At 40.2% G+C, this 19,902-nt stretch overlaps 1 long non-coding RNA gene across 1 annotated transcript in view; it reads left to right on the forward strand.

Annotated features, from left to right (window-relative positions):
- The window catches only part of LOC126485122 (uncharacterized), a 75,229-nt gene extending 56,790 nt beyond the window's left edge, over nucleotides 1–18,439 (forward strand). The window contains exon 3 of the long non-coding RNA XR_007587909.1: nucleotides 18,326–18,439. This is a non-coding gene — a long non-coding RNA (uncharacterized LOC126485122). The remainder of the gene's footprint in view (nucleotides 1–18,325) is intronic.
- Nucleotides 18,440–19,902: the final 1,463 nt, after the last annotated feature.

Raw genomic sequence — 19,902 nt, forward strand, 5'->3', positions numbered from 1 at the left:
CTTGGTTCCTCATCTGTACCATTCTTTAAGTCCACAGAGTGAGGAGTTTCAGTATTCTTCTCATTATCTTTGATGTGACGTCCTTCATTGCGTACTTTGTCCCTTTCTATTTCCTTGTTTGTAGGACCCTGAGAATTTGAATCATTACTTCTGGACACCAACCCATGGTTTGATCCATCATGTGTGCTACCTCCATAAATAAAGCGAACAGGTTTGATGTAAGACTCACACTTAGACACATCGTATTCAGGTGACACTGTGGATGTTCCCTCGTGACAGTCAGTAACAAAGTACCCATTCTCACTCGTTGCCTGCTGCGAAGAATGCAGGGAGGGTTCCGCAGTTGAGAAGTTGTCAGAAGCTGATGCTGGGTTATTATCACTGTTCTCGACGAGAAGTTGAGCCTCCAAGTCCTCTATGCGAAATAACAAGGCTGAATGGAGCATTGCCCATTGAAATAACTCATGCTTAATTTCTCGCGCAAGATGATACTCCATTGCTCCATGAATGCAAGCATCATCCAACATGTCGGTCATGCGAAAGTATTTGTTTTGAATGGCCACTAAGAGTGATTCCGGTGCTGTATCTCCTTCTCCCTGTGCTAAAATACTCATTTGTCTTCTCCATGCCACTGCACGTCGCCATGCTCTGGCTCTAGTGGACGGTGACCTATATCTCCGCTGAGTATGCTGAATGTTAGTGTAGTTCGTAAACACTTGAGAGTTAGGCTTAGTTAACATTACTCAAGTCGTAGTCTGTACGTTGGATCTGCCTTTCGTAAAGTTGTCTGAAGGTTGGACAGTCTGGACCCCCAGCTTTTTTACATACCCTCTTCCTGTGATGGCATGGAATGCACCCAACTACCGTCTGCTCTTTACATTCTGACCTATTATGGCCTGTCTTCCCACATTTTGCACATGCTTGTTCTCTGTCACAGTGCCTGGTGGAATGTCCCAGACCCCAACACCTAAAACACTTCTGGACAGCAACAAATTCTCTAACTCTTAGGGCTTCAAATTGGATGTAAACTCCATCCTTTTGCAGCAGAAGACAACGAATTCTCGGCGTGACTTCAATAATGTTGTTAACTATACGTTTACCTTTAGGTCCCGTCTTAAACTTCACAGCTACCTCAGCATGAAACTCCTCAGGGGAAACATGCTCGCTGAGGTTTATTTCATAAAGTTCGTCAAGAAATTCCTCGTCTGTCAGTGTCGTTGGAACCTGGTAAACTGCTAAGAGAGGTCGCATGTGCCAAAACTGAACAGGGGGTGCAGCCCACAAGACTTCCGCCAGCTGACGTTAGTGAATTCGCATTATAAACTGTTCATACGCATCCTTTGTGCTCGCTTCCTCACTGCTGTAAAGGATGCCATTCATGCCAACCAAACATATCTGGCAGGTGGCAGTAATATTCACGTGGCGTTAAGCTCTTATAGAGATATGGTGGCAGTCATGTCGACATGTCGTTTAGAAGGTACCGCCTTGGCGGTCGACTCAGATCATGCAGTAAGGCTGCCCTCTTTCAACCTTTTTCTTCACCGTCACCATCTAGCCTGCACTTCATGGTATATTTCAGCACTTGGAGGGCATTTGTCTCTGCAGTGTACGTCTTAAGTGTTGGGTCTACATGGACTGTACAGTTCACTTGGCGATATCAGTGAAAGACGTGTTTACGACGATCACGTGGCTTCAGCGCTCCAGCGAGATGGCTAGCAGCTGTGTCAGCAACCGAAGGTCGCAATACATGGACGTGGGGAGAGCATTGAGCATCAGTATCACTGTATCCGTTACCAAGGCTCCAGCAAAGACATGTTTGGGAGGGACCTTCCATGAGAACGTGCAGTGTACCATACAGCAGCGGAAACATATCACAGCCTATTTAATGTGATTCTCACTCAAGCTCATCTCCATACCTTTTAAACCCCTGACTTGATCATGGGAGTACATTTTGTTAACGCCTTAATCATTAAACAGACATTCTCGCTCTGCCTGCTACGGTGGCTGCCAAGTTCCAGGCGACCTTTGGCCATTTCATCAGCGGTGGTAGGGTATTCAAGACCCATTATAAGACACAGGCGTTGTTACACATGTTGGTGGCATTGCACTGATACACGTGCAAAATATGGATCGTGCTCTCTTTCTGTTAATGTTACATGACCTACATGCTTCGGAAAAGGATACCAACAGCACACTGGTTGTGCCGGTTTTCCGCTGGCCATTCGCAGTTGCAGATATTGCGCCGCCACTACCTTACAGTCACACTTATCTGGTCGATATGAGTTGTCAGTTGGAAGTCCTACCGATCACGCGGGTGTCTAGAAAGAGGGACTTCTACTGCTACTTTCACCCGACACTGCCTGCTACTGTGAACGCAAACATCTGGCAGTTAGCAGGAAGTGGGTGTGGAATAACATACACTCGCCTTTCCTTCCCACCGCAGTGAGGGCGCTGTCTTATGTGATAGCAACTGAAAAATTTCCCACTCGTCCACGTTTCAACACTAAACATATTGTCGAGGACTCTCTGTCCCCCAGATGCGCCACTTTCGACTTCGACGTGCACAGTTTCGTTCCTGATATGACTGCGGACTGGTGGGTCCTCACACGCCACATATTGGCACTATTATTGCGACGGACGCCTCATTCCGTAGGGCCCACCGAACTGATTCCTCGTGACGTCACTTACTTCAATACTACTCGTCATAATTCCGCGGAGTGGGTGAATGACGTGAGACATGTTCGGTAATTATAGGGTGTTTAGTTCTCGATGACCGAGAATAAGATCTGGACAACCCGCCGTCTGACAGCTGCGGAAAAAAATTGTACCATTTCCTTTCTCCCTCGCTTTTTTACAGGACTATCGGAAAATTGTTTACTTTTTTTTCGCGGTCGGAGCCTGAAGTGATGACAAAAATCCTTTCTATTAGCTTCTAGCGTGAAATTGGGGGTGGCGTTAGATATTGTTTTTGTTTGTAGGTTAGATATATTTTGGGGGTAGTATGGGCTTGGGACAAGGAATAAGAGAGGAGAAAGACTAATTGAGTTCTGTCATAATTTTCAGCCGGTAATAACGAATTCTCCTTTCAAGAATCACGAGAGATTCAAATGGCTCTGAGCACTATGGGACTTACCATCTGAGCTCATCAGTCCCCTAGAACTTAGAACTACTTAAACTTAACTAACCGAAGGACATCACACACATCCACGCCCGAGGCAGGATTCGAACCTGCGACCGTAGCAGTGACGCAGTTCCAGACTGAAGGGCCCAGAATCGCTCGGCCACAGCGGCCGGCAATCATAAGAGGAAGGGGTATATTTGGAAAAGGCAGTGTGATACGGGAACATTTCAGTTAGATTACAGCATGGTCCGAAATCATATACTAGATTGTAACGCTTACCCAGGAGCAGATATAGACTCAGATCAAATTGTTGTAGTGATGAAGAGTAGACCGAAATTTAAGAGATTAGTCAGGAAGAATTAATACGCAAAGAAGTGGGATACGAGGTTCTGAGGAATGACGAGATACGCTTCAAGTTCTCTCAGGCTATATATACAGCAATAAGGAATAGCTCAGTAGTCAGTACAGTTGAAGAGGGATGGACATCTCTAAAAAGGGCAATTATAGAAATTAGAAAAAAGAAACTGCGAAGAAACCATGGGTAACAGGAGAAATACATAAGTTGATCGACAAAAGGAGGAAGTACAAAAATGTTCAGGAAATTCAGGAATACAGAAATACAGTTGGCTGAAGCACGGACTAAATAGGAAGTGCAGGGAAGCTAAGACGAAATGGCTACACGAAAAATATAAAGAAATCGAAAAAGAAATGATTGTTGGAAGGACTGACTCAGCTTACAGGAAAGTAAAATTAGGAGAAAGGGTGGTAACATTACGAGTATAACGGGAATTCCACTGTTAAATGCCAAGGAGAGAGCAAATAGATAGAAAGAGTAAATCGAATGCCTGTATGAGCGGGAAGATTCGTCTGATGTGATAGAAGAAAAAACAGGAGTCGATTTAGAAGAGATGGGGGATCCAGTATTAGAGTCAGATTGTAAGAGAGCTTTGGAAGACTTAATACCAAATAAGGCAGAAGGAATAGATAACATTCCGTCAGTATTTCTAACATCATTGGGAAAAGCGGCAACAAACCGACTAATCAAGTAGGTGTGTAGAGTGTATACCAGCTGACGTTTGAAAAATGTGATCCACACAATTCTGGAGATTGTAAGAGCTGACAACTGCGAGAATTATCGCAAAATAAGCTTAACAGCTCATGCATACAAGTTACTGACAGAGATAGACAGAAGAACGGAAAAGAAAATTGAGGATATAATAGACGACGCTCAGTTTGGCTTTAGGATAGATAAAGGAACCAGAGAGGCAATTCTGACGTTGCGGTTGATAATAGAAGCAAGACTAAAGAAAAATCTAGACACGTTCTTTGGATTTGTCGACCTGGAAAAGGCGTTCGACATTGTAAAATGGTGCAATATGTTCGAAATTCTGAGAGAAATAGAGGTAACCTTTAGGGAGAGGCAGGTAATAACGATATGTACAAGAACCAAGAGGGAGTAATAAGAGTAGACGACCAAAAGCGAAGTACTCGGATTAAAATGGATGTAAGACAGGGATGTGGTCTTTCGATTCTACTGTTCAATCTGCACATCGAAGAAGAAATGATGGAAATGAAAGTTAGATTCAGGAGTGGAATTAAAATTAAAGGTGAACGGATATCAACGATACGATTGGGTGATGTCATTGCTATCCTGATCAAAAGTGAAGAACAATTACAGGATCTGCTGAATGGAATTAACAGTCTAATGAGTACGGAATATGAACTTAGGGTAAATCGAAGAAAGACGATAGTAATGAGAAGTAGCAGAAATGAGAACTGCGAAAAACTTAACATCAGGATTGATGGTCCCGAAGTAGATGAAGTTAAGGAAATCTGCTACTTATATACTTGACAATAGACGACGACTCAATCAGTGTAGCAATAGCTTAATATTTAGACGTATCAGGAGCAATAGTGTCCACACTGTTGTCATACATGACTGGAGGCAATACATCACGTGCAAAGAGTAACTTTTTCTGAGTAAAAGTCTTTTGACTGGTTCGATAGGCCCACAAGGATTTCCTCTCCTATGCCAACCTCTTCAACTCAGAGTAGCTTCTCCATCAAGATTCCTCAGTTATTTGTTGGATGTCTTCCAACCTCCGTTTTCCTCTACATTTTTCACCATCTATATCTACTTTAGTATTATGGTGGCTATCCCATGGAGTCTTGAAATGTTTACATATTAGAATAAATATTTACGAAAGATGTATATATCATGAAAAAGTCAGTTCTTCGCTTTGTTTTTTTTTTTAATGTCTACCAACTTCAGCATCTCTGCATGTCGAACATATGAAAGACCCGTGTTCTTTGGTTACAAGAGGTTCAGGTATTATTGAGTAGAGCTTGTGCGAGTCAAGGAACCGAAAGCAATAGCCTTTTTTTCCTATGTTAAAAATGTGATTCGGATTGTTGTTATTCTGATTGACTACAACATCTGAATAGTATTTACGGTCAACGTTCTCAAAAAATAAGTCTTATTTATTTAAAGCTTAAAAATCATTAAATATCGAGATATGTTCATGCGATCGAAAACGCTCTGTTATAGGCTGATGCTCTGGTGCTATGGTAGGTTAGGAGTAAAACGACGCTATATGTGTGTTATAGATGCGTTAGTCGAAGTTACGTGGTTTTTACGTATTTTTTCTGTCAACAGTTTATCTATTTAATGATGGAAAATGCCATTACAACTTTCATGTAACAATAGAAAGGAATTTTGTAACGCTGATAGTGGAAGCATAGCGAAAGTTGAGGCGTTTATATTCCACCCCTTTAGAGCGGTGATATGTGCAACGACGGGCGTTTCTTTTCCCTGCTGCATCATTAAACTCGCTCAGAACTAAGTAAAATGCAGAGCTTTCTCAAATGGATCTGCATATCATAACTAGATTGTCGACTATCAGGCATAAGCTGCGACCCACAGCACAACAAAATTATTCTTGGCAAAAATTATTGCTCAGCAGAGAATTTGACTCTGGCAGACGTTTGATGGTGGAACGGATAGCACATCTGACTGTAGAAAAAGAGATCACAGTTTCGGATCGCGGACTGGTCATGTATTTTTAAAGTTTTACACAAAATACGAAAATAGCGTTGTAAGAACTAATTGTAGCAGTTGTTTCGATTGTGGAATATATTACACATGGCTTCACATTAGTCTTAGACTGAGAAATGGACAACGGAGATAAACGCATTTACTTTGCGAATAATCAATTTACTTTTTTGGAAAGCATTGTTAGTAGTGAAGATATCACTATTGGCCCCACAATACAAGGAGGTGAAGCACGATGTTCAACGGAGAGATATAAAGAGTGTACAACATGCAGGTGACACAAACGTAAAGGCAATGATATGAACGTAAACTAACGTTGGCGTCTGAAGCAGACATTCTTCATCTTTATATAAGATGATGAAACTGCAAAATTTTAAACAATAAGAATCCCATCTGGACAATACGAAGACAGAAACATTGTTTCTAATAATGTGAAAAGTGAGTGGTCATATTTACTAGAAAATATCTTTTTGAAAGTAAAGTGTGTGAACAGCTACTGCAAATGTTCTTCTACTCTGGGTCTTGTCTTCTCAGCCGCTGAATATTGTGCCCCAATTTGCCTAAAGAACCCATATGCACAAAAGTTTGATAGCCAATTAAATAACCCCATGAGAATGATTGCTGATGCTATCAAATCAACACCAACGAAATGTTGAAAACTATTAGCATTCACGTGTAACATAATCTTACCGTAAACAAATATTTAAAATCAAGGAAGTTTGGTTACACCACCATCTGGATGCTTCAAACGAGATGTATGCCAGTTGGAAGTGAGGAAAAACTAATGACCAACAGAATGGCTCACAGACGTAAGCCACATTCAACTCTCTCAACTACATCACATAAATGCTCTCACGAACGAGTAAACAAAGGTAGCAGTCCATTAAAACGTCGATCATAACCGAATGCACTCTATACGACCACCAACAATAACAGTAGCTGTCCCTGTGGAAGATGAGTTCAATATTACTAATGCATGGAATCAAGAATGGACTCGACAGCAAAACAATAATACATCATGTATCACACAAAAACCACCAGACTATGACTTGTCACGCAAAACATGTTCGAAGCTAAGCAGCAGTAGAACATAACACGGCAGCTGTGTAGATTTTTGAGGCAAGTGAGGTGAGCGATCATCCCCACGCTGTGACTGTGGAGGCCCACAGACCGTCAGACACATAACAAAGAATGCCTCACGAGATCATGCGATAAGTTGCCAGACGACTTCCTGCTGGCGACTCTGAAGCTGACACATAAGATTAACGCTCTAGATGTTCACAGTTTACCATATATTGTAAATATTATTCTCTGTGCTCTATATACCTTTTTCAATGTACCAAAAGTCATAGGATATTTAAGTAAAGAAATTTAAAGTCATGTGTAAGAATAAACTACTCTTCTCTACTGATCATTCAACACATGTCCGCCCCCGGTAGCTGAGTCGTCAGAGCGACAGACCGGCAATCCTAAGGGCCCGGGTTCGATTCCCGGCTGGGTCGGAGATTTTCTCTGCTCAGGGACTGGGTGTTGTGTTGTCCTAATCATCATCATTTCATCCCCATTGACGTGCCAGTCGCCGAAGTGGCGTCAAATCGAAAGACTTGCACCAGGCGAGCGGTCTAAGCGACGGGAGGCCCTCGTCACACGACATTGCATTCAACACATGATTAATGTGAGGTTAGTTACAAATAAAGAATAGAGGCATGCACTGTAGTTATCTGATATATACTGGCATGAATAAGGAGTAAGGAATAAGGAAAAGTGAAATACAGTCACCTTATCCAGGGATCTTCAATTTCTTTGTTGTAACAGGTTACAGAACACTACAGCATCAGATGTCTATTAACCTTCCCATTTTCAAATCATTGTCCAGTAAATCCCAGTAACCTAAGTAGTTGTAACTGATATTAGAAACACTGCCGGATCATTTTTACAAATAAAGAACAACTTCAGGATAAACGTAAAGTAACCTGTCATCAGGACAAAAGTCTCGTTCAATTAATGCAAAGTTAGTCTCCCTGTATATACAACACTTCATTCTTCAAAACCGACATCCAGTTTTCTCAACACTTCCAGTTGACTTTTAACTGTCTTCAGGATAAGAATAATGTTATGGTATTGCACAAGATTCACTACAAAAAAGATCATAAATATCAAACAATATCTCAATAACTGCACAGTGCCTTGCTGGTCAGTTGTATATACAACAGGAAAACACAACCTGAATACAACGAAGCATCTATGCGCTTGCCCACAAGATCCTTTTCTACAACAGTTCAAACTCAAAAGTTCATCGTCACCTCAACATATATCAAGTCAAACACCCATTGTTGCACTTTCTTATTAACCACTATTCAGGCACAACAATAGTTAACAGTTTTGAACGCCATATGAAACTGAAATGAGCAACTTCGAAGACAAAGATAATGGCGCTCTAGAAGTGCAAAATTCTACAGGTAATCAAATTATTCAATAAAAAGAGACTCTTCAAAATTTTTATATTCTAGTGAGAAAATCTGATGCAAACACAAAAGAAACCACTAAAGTGAATCTGTGTACTCGCTATTATTTATCGCTAATCGTTGATTACTGGCATTGCGTTCACGTAATTATCAGTTTTTTTCTTTACCAAGTTCACAGAAATATGGGCAGTCCAAATTTTCTAAGACAATAGAAAATATATCAAAAGGTATTTACTTTTCTGAAACAGTGAGAAACAAATGTAACAAGAATGCACAGCTCAATAATCAGCCATATTAGAAGAGAAAACAACATCATTTATCAAAACTGAACTTCACAAGCTGTCACTACATGTCTTATATAATTGACATTAGAAATCTAACACTAATAATATTAGACAGTCACAGGAAATTGTAATGATGCTAATCTGAATAGACAAGAAAAGTCTCCATAAAAAGAACATCAAACATAGAAAAAACACACAGCAGAAAAATATACACTACCCTAATACTAATAAGAATGCAAAGAAAGTTAACCAGCAAGCTACTCAACACTGTACAAATGTTTCCTTAAACTTATTTAGCAGCGCCTCTGTGCTAAGAATTTTAAGACCATAATGAGATTTTCACTCTGCAGCTGAGGGTGCGCTGATATGAAACTTCGTGGCAGATTAAAACTGTGTGCCGGCGGAGACTCGAACTCGAGATCTTTGCCTTTCGCGTGCAATTGCTCTACTGATTGAGCTACCCAAGCACGACTCGCTGCCTCTCCTCACAGCTTAAACACTGGCAGTTGCCCGTCTCCTACCTTCCGAACTTCACAGAAGCTCTTCTGCGAACCTAGCAGAACTAGCACCCCTGGAGTACAGGACATAGCGGAGACATTGCTTAGCGCCAGCCTGGGGGATGGAATGAGATTTTCACTGTGCAGCGAAGTGTGCGCTGAGATGAAACTTCTTCCGGGAGTGCCAGTTCTGCTAGGTTCGCAGAAGAGCTTCTGTGAAGTTTGGAAGGTAGGAGACGAGGTACTGGCACAATTGAAGCTGTGAGGACAGGTAGTGAGCCGTGCTTGGTTAGCTCAGTCGATACAGCATTTGAATGCATAAGGCAAAGTTCCTGACTTCCAGTCTCATTCTGGGACTTTGTTTTAATCCACGTAGAAGTTTCATTTTTAAGACCGTTTCACATCACATTGGCTCGCAATTTACCTTCCGTTCCCAGCTCAACGTATGCACTTATTTCAGGTTTTACTATGCAAAACTGTTACTTCAGATCTCAAATTATTGATATATACTTGTCCTAATACTCAGTAAGTTCCTCAGTGCAGTCTTCTTTGACATGAAAATATACGTCACAGTTTGTATTTGGCCTAAGGTTCTACCTGAATGTACACACTTATCATCACTAACCAAACCACTAACGAACGATTTTACTTTTTACGTGTAGTGAAGACCTCGTAAAATGCTTATTCTTAATGTCTCCACACCAAGCATATTGGACTGTGCAACCAATTGAACACGAAATGGTGAATTGTACAACAAGAAAAAGTTTTGGTTAAGTGACTTTCTAATGCGAGACAGACTATGAGACCTGACGAATACCTTTTCCATTGCACATTACACTTTTATATTTATTTGAAAATAATCCAGTCTGTTCTGTTTGTTATTTGCAACATTGATATTCATCACGTCAACCACCTTATGATGACGTAGCTAGTGTGCTGGTAAAGGAACTAGCTCCTGCACTCTGCCTCACATACTTTACATTCATTCGACAATATTACAATATTGTATGTTTCTCAGTGGTCATAATGATATTCACCAGATCAACCACCTTATAATGACGTAGCTGGTGTGTTGGTAAACGAACTAGATCCTTCACTCTGTCTCACACATAACACCTTTACATTCATTCGACAATATTCCAAAATTTTTGGTTCCGACTTGTCATATTGGTATTCACCAATCAACCGCCTCAGAATGACGTAGCTGGTGTGTACAGTAGGTAAAGGAACTAGCTCCATCATTCTGTCTCACAACTGCTTGTTTTTCAGTACAAGTAGGGCCGAAAGTGGGGCAGGATCATTGGGCAGTTCATTCAAGATATCATGAAAAAATTCAGCTAGTGGTCCCAAGCCCTGTGTTGACAATGACAGTATAACCAACACAGCTTTCCTAATTCTTTCATCACGCGCTCTGACAGAATCGAAGCAGGATGATAGCAAGAGATAAAAACTTGTTTTATCTTTACGCATAATAAAAGTTGCACCCAGTGGCACGCACAAAACTGAGGTCCATTCTCTGATATAACTTTATTCACACGACCAACTCCACGTAAGAAATGCTTCACAGATGAACAAATAAAAGTCGTGTATTGTCGGCAGGAAACATGGAATTTAATTTGTAAATAACTGGAATGCAAGTAGACAGAATATAAGACTTTCTTCCTATGATGTTTATATAAAAGTTTGTTGTGCATCTGAGGACAATCTGCCTCTGGCATAATAATGGTTTTAATTTGCCTACAGTCAAGCACCAACCATATTTACCGATCCATCTTTCATCGAAACCACATGTAAAGGGCTGTTATACGAACTTACTGCAGGTTCAATTATTCCTTGGTTTAATGTAGATTGAATCTCCTGTTCTACCTTCGTCTTGTACACAAGAGGGATTGACTACAGTTCAGCGAAAAGCTTTTTTGTTCCTCATTCTAAAGACATATAGGAAAATTCTGATAGTATCTGGCATTTGGAGAGTACTTGAAAATGCGACTGCAGATATTCGAACAAAACATCTCCATTTGCATTGGCGAAACCCTCAACTTCGTTAGCCTTATCTTGTATTGTCCTCAGTACGTCAAGAGATTGTTTGTGCTCGCAGTATCACCCCCTGATGTCATCTGTGTCAACACACAAAAATTTTAGTTGGGTTTAGACTTGAATGGAGGGAGATTTTATAAGAAATCATTTCATTCTGTTTCTTCTAAACTCTGCCTTCAAACCTTAGCCGCACATATACCTCATTCACCTCCAATTCTGCTCCTACACCACCAAAGTTCAGTACAACGTTATGCTCAATTAAAGAGTCTACTCCAAGAATTGCATCTGTACTAAGCAATGGAGCTAACAAAAAATTCACAAAAATCTTGTGGCCCTGGTATACAAATTGTCATTGAGTTTCTTTCAAAACTTAAACACTCTTTCCCACAATTGCTCTTTCACTTTATCTGCTGTAGTGGCAGTGCAGTCCAGCCAACGATCTCTTACACGAAATGCAACTTCATTCATAACAGAAACAGTGCTCCCAGAATATAGAACACAAGATAAACTGAAGTTACCAGCTGACATCGTAACAACAGGATGGATTACAAAATTTTGACTGCTCTGAATTTCATCTAATAACATATCCCTCAGATCGTTTAAATGTAAAATAGTTACAACGTTGGCTGCAGTATCCTCCACCTTGACAAACACTCCCTTTGTTTTTCGAGTTGTATGATGTCATTGTCGTGTGAAACCATTTTCTCTGTGATTATTACGTTGGTCCTGAGATCGAACCCCAACGATTCCTACTCTTCTCTGTGGGCTGTACCTTCCTTGATTATGTTGTTTTGGGTTAAATCTGTCACTGTGAGCATCACAGTTGAAGTTATTTCCTTTTTCTATACCTTCTCTGATTTGAAGGGCTCTGCTCACCATTCCTACTATGTAATCTCCTCCATTTTTGTTAAACTACATTGTGGAATGACAATTATTTGTACGCTAAGGCTGGTGCCTGGAGTCTTGTCTCTCATTCTCCCAATTATTAAACAGTCCCCCTGCATACCACTTATTTCGTTGGTCATGCAGAATTTGTAATTCTTGTCTACTATTTTCCCGATTGTTTTCTTCGATGGGCAATCAACATTATGAAATTCAAGTTCTTGTAAAAGGCTTCAGTGGCAATCTTACAGTGATCCATTAGCACAATGTTCTTCAGCTGGACTGGTAATTTGGTGAGAGGTATTCAGATAAATTTGGGTTGGACACAAACAGATTCGTTAAAACTATGTTTTCAAAATAGAATATCGAAAAGTAAGGTTGCTGAAAGTTCTTAAGCGTGATGACAATGTTAGGTTTGAGAAGGTTTTGTGTTGGTTGAGACCAATAGGCTGACAGGAATGCATGATAAAAATCTCCATATGTTTTGCATATAGAAGATAGTGGACACATTCTAGTGGCAAGGTAGGTATCCATACTCAAATTCTAGTTTATGGCCAATTGGTTATATTGGTGATAGTGAATAATTAAGCTGCTGAAACCAGCCCTCAGATGCATTTCATTCGTAGCATTTCGAATATCTACAAATTTCTCGAAGGCAAGAAAATGCTTGTTGTGTACACTATTTTTCTCAGGCATTCTATGGTGAATGATGTCTATCTTCTCTCCAAAACAGGTCATGAACACAAGCAGGCTCGTTTACATGCCACGAGTGCATCTGCTTACCATGTTTCCTATGATGAGAACCATGAAGTCTGCCAACATTGTCCTCCTACTCTTATTTGCTCTCAATGTGTGAAATGTGTCCATATGATTCTTTGACATGCCTCTTATTCTGACCGTTAATAGTTTTCTGCCCTTCCTTGAACTGTTTCAGCGACTGAAATTGTTATGTGTAGGCCAAAGGAACAAGATGAGTGGCACCAGAATTTCTGTCAGAGCTAGTGGTTACTCGTCCTTAAGGTTTTTTAGTTCCTCTACCAGTACTGTAATTGTACTAAATTTTTTCTTGGTTGTGAGAGATGCTGATTTTGCTTCGAAAGACTGTGACTAACGTCTCATTTCATCGATAGGGTAACTATGTGACTCCTTTTTTTTAAGCTGGATGATGTCAGCGACTTGTAAGACACTATTCATCTTTGTTATCATTTCTTCCTTAACTTTTGTGGAGTATCGCTATTCCGCACAAAAGCTGCACACAGTTTTCTATATCTATATGTGAGTTATTACCTTTGCCTAACTTGCTCTATCTGTATTTTCCAGCCTGGTCTCTATATTATTTTCTTAGATTCTAGAGCCTAACGTACAAAGGGCGTCCAATAAGTAATGCAACACTTTTATTTCTGAAAGCATGTTAGTTTCATTCAGGATTGCAATACATCATATTTTTTCCTATTGTTCTGACTACAAAACTCAATTTTTCTACATAATTTCCGTTCAATGCGATGGCCTTACGACATCTTACTGGAAGGGTCTGTATGGGTCTTTATGGCCACATGCTACCACTCTACTGCCCGACTTCGGAGCCAACGTCTTGCTCCGTTAATATCTTCCCCACCCATGCACTGCTTCCCACTGAGTGCTTCCTTCGTTGGGCCAAACAGGTGAAAGTTCAAAGCTGAGGAACCAGTGAGCAAACACCTTTGAGCACTTAAACTGGTGGACGAGTGTGCTACCACTACCAACAGGGATGTCGAGTAGAGCTGCTAGGTGTCTGATCGTGATTGGCTGATGACCTCGACTGAGCGTGTCTGCACATTCCAGAATTGTAGGAGTCACAGTGTGTGCGGCCAGCCAGCACACAGGATATCGTACAGGTTTGCGCGACCATGCTGCGATGATGACAGAGGCCTCGTCGAACGAATAAGCGTACTTTTGTTCACTGTTAAGTTTCCGTAGACGTACTACAAGCGCCTATGAATATCTGCGAATATCTCGTTTTCCGTCAAAAGAAACTCAGTGACAGCTCTCTGCTTGGAACACAATTCCTTAAAAACGCCATTTTGAAGCATACGTATAGCGCCAAAACGTATCGTAACTTCATAAAACTACAGGGACTGTAGCGGGAATATTCCACGATGCTCCACAACAAATTCCGTATTTTTTCCAACCGAAATCGGCCAAGGAAAAAAAGGCTTGGTTTACTTACTGAACACCCCTCGTACTCATCATCTAATCTACATCGACAGGTTATGAATCTTACAAGACAGTTCATCCTTAACCTCTCACTTTTCTCATTCAGCTGCTTAGCATCCTCCTCTTGAGTGTTTTGAATCAACGCATGTATAGTTTGCTGTAATACTCCATCACCATTTCAGTAACAGTACTTAAATGTGTAGAGGCTGGGTTAGTCTGCATGGTTGTCTTAGCATCCAGACTCGAACCCTCAGCTACCATGCTAGAGTTCTGTGCCTCATCACACTGCAAAGGTATATTAGCAATATTGACTCTAACTGTACATTTTCCTGTTCCTATCTTAACACAGGAAGCTAACTACTCTGATCACGCATATGTAATGCTGTGGCAGATAACTCACTTGTATCATTGACCTGGGAAATTACCCCACTAATAATTTCTACTGCTAATGCTGTTAGATGCAATTCAATATACCCTAGTTCCACTTTTGAATTTAGTGCTAACTGAGATTTTGACTTAGATGGCTAACAATAAAAAAGACCCAACTTCGAATTAACACAAAAAATAATACTGTACAAGAATAATTACTACATATGAAATAATTATACTAGCTCCACAACCTTGAAGATCAACAACAGCAACCCGCCTACATCGATACAGTCAGTCCTGCGTACCAGAGATTCTAATCAAAGGTATATGTTTCAGTTACCTCAGTAACATATTTTCACATGCGTCCCCACAATTTCGTAATACCACTAACTAAATGACACTTCACCAAATTGTTAAGATACAAATTATGAAATAAGTATGCACAAAAAACTGAAGTTACAAATTGAACACTTGAAGCTAACGTGGTTGGAGACAGACCATTTCGATCTGACAACTAATCAGAATACGCCACTGTAAACGGAATTCTCGGTGTATCTCGACAAGAGCAACCTTCTGGGTTTTTACTTAATGGCTATTCACAACACTAGAAACTTGGCACAAACCTCAAAAGATATCCATGTACATAAATATCCTACAATAAATGGACAAAAGGAAGGTAACTTCTGCACGCCAGTGATTCAAGTAAGCTTTGGCCGACTTACTATCTCAAGTCTCCAAACAACATTCCTAAGTACTTTGATCAGCTTTCAGCTTATAGAGGAGACATATACTTAACTTTCCGCCGAATGTCAAAAAGAAATAAAAATATTTGCAGGAAACCAATAACTTTCTCCGAATGCTCCGAATAAGATACAAGCATCAAGTAAGATGTATGTGGTTGATAAACTCTTCCACAGTTAAAGGATATTGTTATTCACATTACATCCCAGACAAAAATTTTACACCGTGGAGTACTTCAACAAACAGTCGCAAATAATAAAACTATCATAGCCAAGTAACACAGCCCTTACTTAAATTATACAGTATCAAAAATGGCTGTTGGTTCTATTAATTGCTTAACACAAGCTGGTTTTTGCGCTCCCATGCAGTTAGTTTCTCATTCCAGTTAACTACTAAACCACACTTGGAATAATCAAAATGCCTCTGAAGCCTGTTCACATCTCCTGTTAGCAGATACCACTTCGCTCTACACGTACAAGATCACAAAATTTCAACTATCCTTTCAAAAAATAATGCAAAATCACAGTTTTCTTTTCACAAGACAAGCAGAACATATTCATTCAGTTAAATGAAAACATGTCGAGTAGCTACACCACTGTGCTGCTTTACCAAGGCAGTAAAAAATTTCTAGTTTTATAAATTGTAGCTCAACATAAAATTCAGTCAAACGCTCACTCTAAAATGAAATAAAGGATTCATGAACTAGATTCACTGAAAAAGAAGTCACTAAGTATAGACGCTACATACGTTACATTCACTCCTGAAAAATCAATTTCATGTACTGTACTGCACGCAGTAAATATTTATAAACATTGCATATTACTTCCCATTTGAAAGATAAAGTTCTACTAAATGACACTTCACCCAAATTGTTAAGATACAAATTATGAAATAAGTAGGCACAAAAAACTGAAGTTACACATTGAACACTTGTAGCTAACGTGGTTTGAGACAGACTATTTCGATCTGACCACTAATCAGAATACGCCACTGTAAACGGAATTCTCGCCGTATCTCGACAAGAGCAACCTTCTGGGTTTATACTTAATGGCTATACAGACGGTATACTATAACACAGGTGAAACACTCATGTCTGAAATACTGTATAACATTTGTAGCCTTGTCTTGGTAGGTGCACTCTTGCTGCACCTCAGGTGGGTTCTCACACGAGAGGTCTGACTGCTGGCAGTTGAGTGTATGAGAGGAAGTCTCTCTGGATCAAGGCCTGAGCTTGCTAACTGTGGAGGCCTACACGCTGCGTTTAGATGGCGGATGGCTACTGGGACGAGTGTGCATCCGCTTCACGACTTCCCTCTGCCTTTGCAGTAATAGGTCATACTTTGGATTTCAACTAAAGCTGTTTACAGGTGCCTTGGTTGGTGGACGTGGCCACATACACCATCCTTAAGTCTCCTAGGGCTCATACGGTATACGGAATAAAGGTGAGCACTATTTGTTACGTGCGATGAAGTGACCGCCTTTGTTTCTGAAAACTCTCGTGCTGTGCTCCTGAATTTCGTTTGATGTGCTTTTCGTGATATTTTACGATTTATACTGCTGGCCGTTGGTTTAGACCAAGCCCTTAATGTGGTATTAGCATCTTGGTAATAAGAGGATACTCGGGTTAAACATTCATTTGATTGTAAGTAGCCTTCCATTTTACGCTGTTCTGTTCCTGAGTACTTGGTCTAGAAAGACTTGCTTTGTGCTGCACTATTGCTGCAAGTTTTTCTAGGTTTAGGTATATCTAAAAAAAATTTCACTGTCTGTTAATCTTGATCTACAAAGATTTGTCTTTACCTGCACTAATGGTGGTTGTATGTCCTAGGTTTCTCTATCTTTGAAAGGTTTTGTTGCCAATTACCTTTGATGCAGAAAGATTTGTTCTACTGGAGCATGTGCCCTCCGGGTTTATGAATCTTAAATATTTATCATTGTCAGTTAAGAATGAAACGACCATGTGCTATCTGCCATTTAAATGTTACGTAAATTTAATGTATTTTCTGTGCGTGAGTTTTATAATCTGTACTGAATAGAGAAACAATTCGGGGCGTGGGTTAATGCATGTGTTTCAGCCGCTTCGTTGCTTTACATTTGCTCTTGTTTGCTGTTATGACTAACTGATTATGCTTTTTGATTTAATAATGGTCACTTACTTATTTTGATGCCTGTACGGAAGTCACATACTCTCCCACCTTGAAAGTTTTTTAATGTCTTAAGTGTACGCACATTTTGATGTTCGCAATATTGATTTCTAAATAGCTGAAACTGTTGTTTGATGAAGTTAGTGCCTCCGGGGCGATTTTTTGATGTTTATAGTCTTCAAAAGGTTTGTCTGATTTTGATTACAAAAACAGAATTTGCTATACTATTGTAGGAACTGTAATTTAAAATTATTTATTTGGGGTGTTCCTGTGAGCTTAATGATTCGCAATTGCTTCAGTTGAACTTCGTCCATGCTTCGAATAAGTATTACTCATCTTTGTCGTTGTGAAGTTTGGCATCTGTGGTAAATAAATATGATGAAAGGCTTTTTTTATATATAAGTTGCACGTTACCACTTCCATATCATAGCTCCATACCATTTCAATAATCTTCCTATTTAGTATTCCGAATGTAGAACGGAAGAATCAGATAATAAACTGCTTCAGTTGTAAATAGTTGTAGTGGTTCAATCTCAACAGGTTTCGAGCTGTTATAGCCCCATCTTGAGGTGAACAAGACCGATGAGGCGCGTGGCCGCCGCCCATTGTACACCAGGCTGCAGGCAGATGACAGCCGCACATGAATTGTGACTGGTATGTAATTTTTAGTCTCTGTAGTCAGTAGACTTTCAATATAACCATGATGTGAGTGTATAAGTTTGTGAATATGAAGCGTGCCTGTACAACACGATTCATACGTAACAGTACAGAGTTTTCTACAAGCACTATAGTCAGTACAGTAGCGGAATTTTATCTAGCATCTGTGACTGATAACATTCCAACCGTCAAGACTGTGATATTAACTGACATACATAAAACCACGCGGTATAAATGTTAACTGTTACCCGAATACTTCGAAAAACTTCTGTCATGGCCCTACCAATAACTCTTTCCTGCCAAACGATAATAACGAGGATAAGTTCTGTTCTGCCGTCCTACCTGTAAAGCAGTACTCTGCAGCACACAGAAATAAATTACTAGCTTTTACTACAAGCGTTTAAATAAATCAAGCACTGTGCAATGTGTGTGAGCATGTATGTACGTAGCAGGTTTTCAGTCATCAAACGGAAATATGAAGCTCCGAGATCAATTAAATAAAAAATCCTATTTCAATTAAACAGCTGTATTTTAAATGAGAAAGCATGAACGATAAACAGGGTTAGTACTTGCACGTATGAGCTCTGTGTTAAACTGTATTGATGTTGACAGTGCCTGAAAATGAATATATAACAGATAGATCATATATTAAACATTCCAGAAAAATCGTGTGTCTGCATTCAGTACTCTTAAAAGGGAGAAGAGTGATATATTAATTTCCTGAGATCGTATGTGGTAATCAATAAATAGTTACCCATGCAGTGTTCTCTTAACCAAGAGTTGAACCTTAGCATCATGACTTTTAAAAAAAAGGTCTCTGTATGTCCGGCTTTTTTAGAGATATTTGCGGTAGAGGATGTCAAATTAAATACCTTTCAGCCCTCTAGTTTCCAACCTTATTGTATATGCCAACCAGTTTCAGCGTTTTACTGCACCGTCTTCAGGCCCTTGCCTGACGAATATTCAGCGTACCCCGAGATGGAGAAGACGGCATCCCGTACGAAGCGCTCCATACCATCAGTGACAATCGTATAAACCAAAGAAAAGCGCACTCTCAGCCACAGCTGACTGACGTCGTCTACCCATAACACTATTAACTCTGGTAGCCCAATGTGAATTCCTTCACAACTGTCCTCTTGAACCTATCTCCCTGTGCCAAAGATCACAAAACTACTGCCACTTCTGCTCATACAGCCATCTTACGAACGGATCGCCTATGTCTTCCAAACCGACTCTTATTTCTTCCTCTACCACGTCATGAGGCAAGTTCTCCCCACCATTTGCGCCATCGGTGTACCATTTCTACTTATTCCCTCTCTCCATTGAGCTCAACAGTGGGATTCCCATTGCATTCTCGGTGTTGCCGCCCTTGCTTTTACTTTTAACGAAGGTTGTTTTGTCGTTCCTGTATGCCGTATCAGTCATTCCAACGACGATTTGCTTTTCGAATTCTTCACATT

The sequence above is a fragment of the Schistocerca serialis genome, chromosome 6 (assembly GCF_023864345.2).
Source record: "Schistocerca serialis cubense isolate TAMUIC-IGC-003099 chromosome 6, iqSchSeri2.2, whole genome shotgun sequence".
NCBI classification, from domain to species: Eukaryota; Metazoa; Arthropoda; class Insecta; order Orthoptera; family Acrididae; genus Schistocerca; species Schistocerca serialis.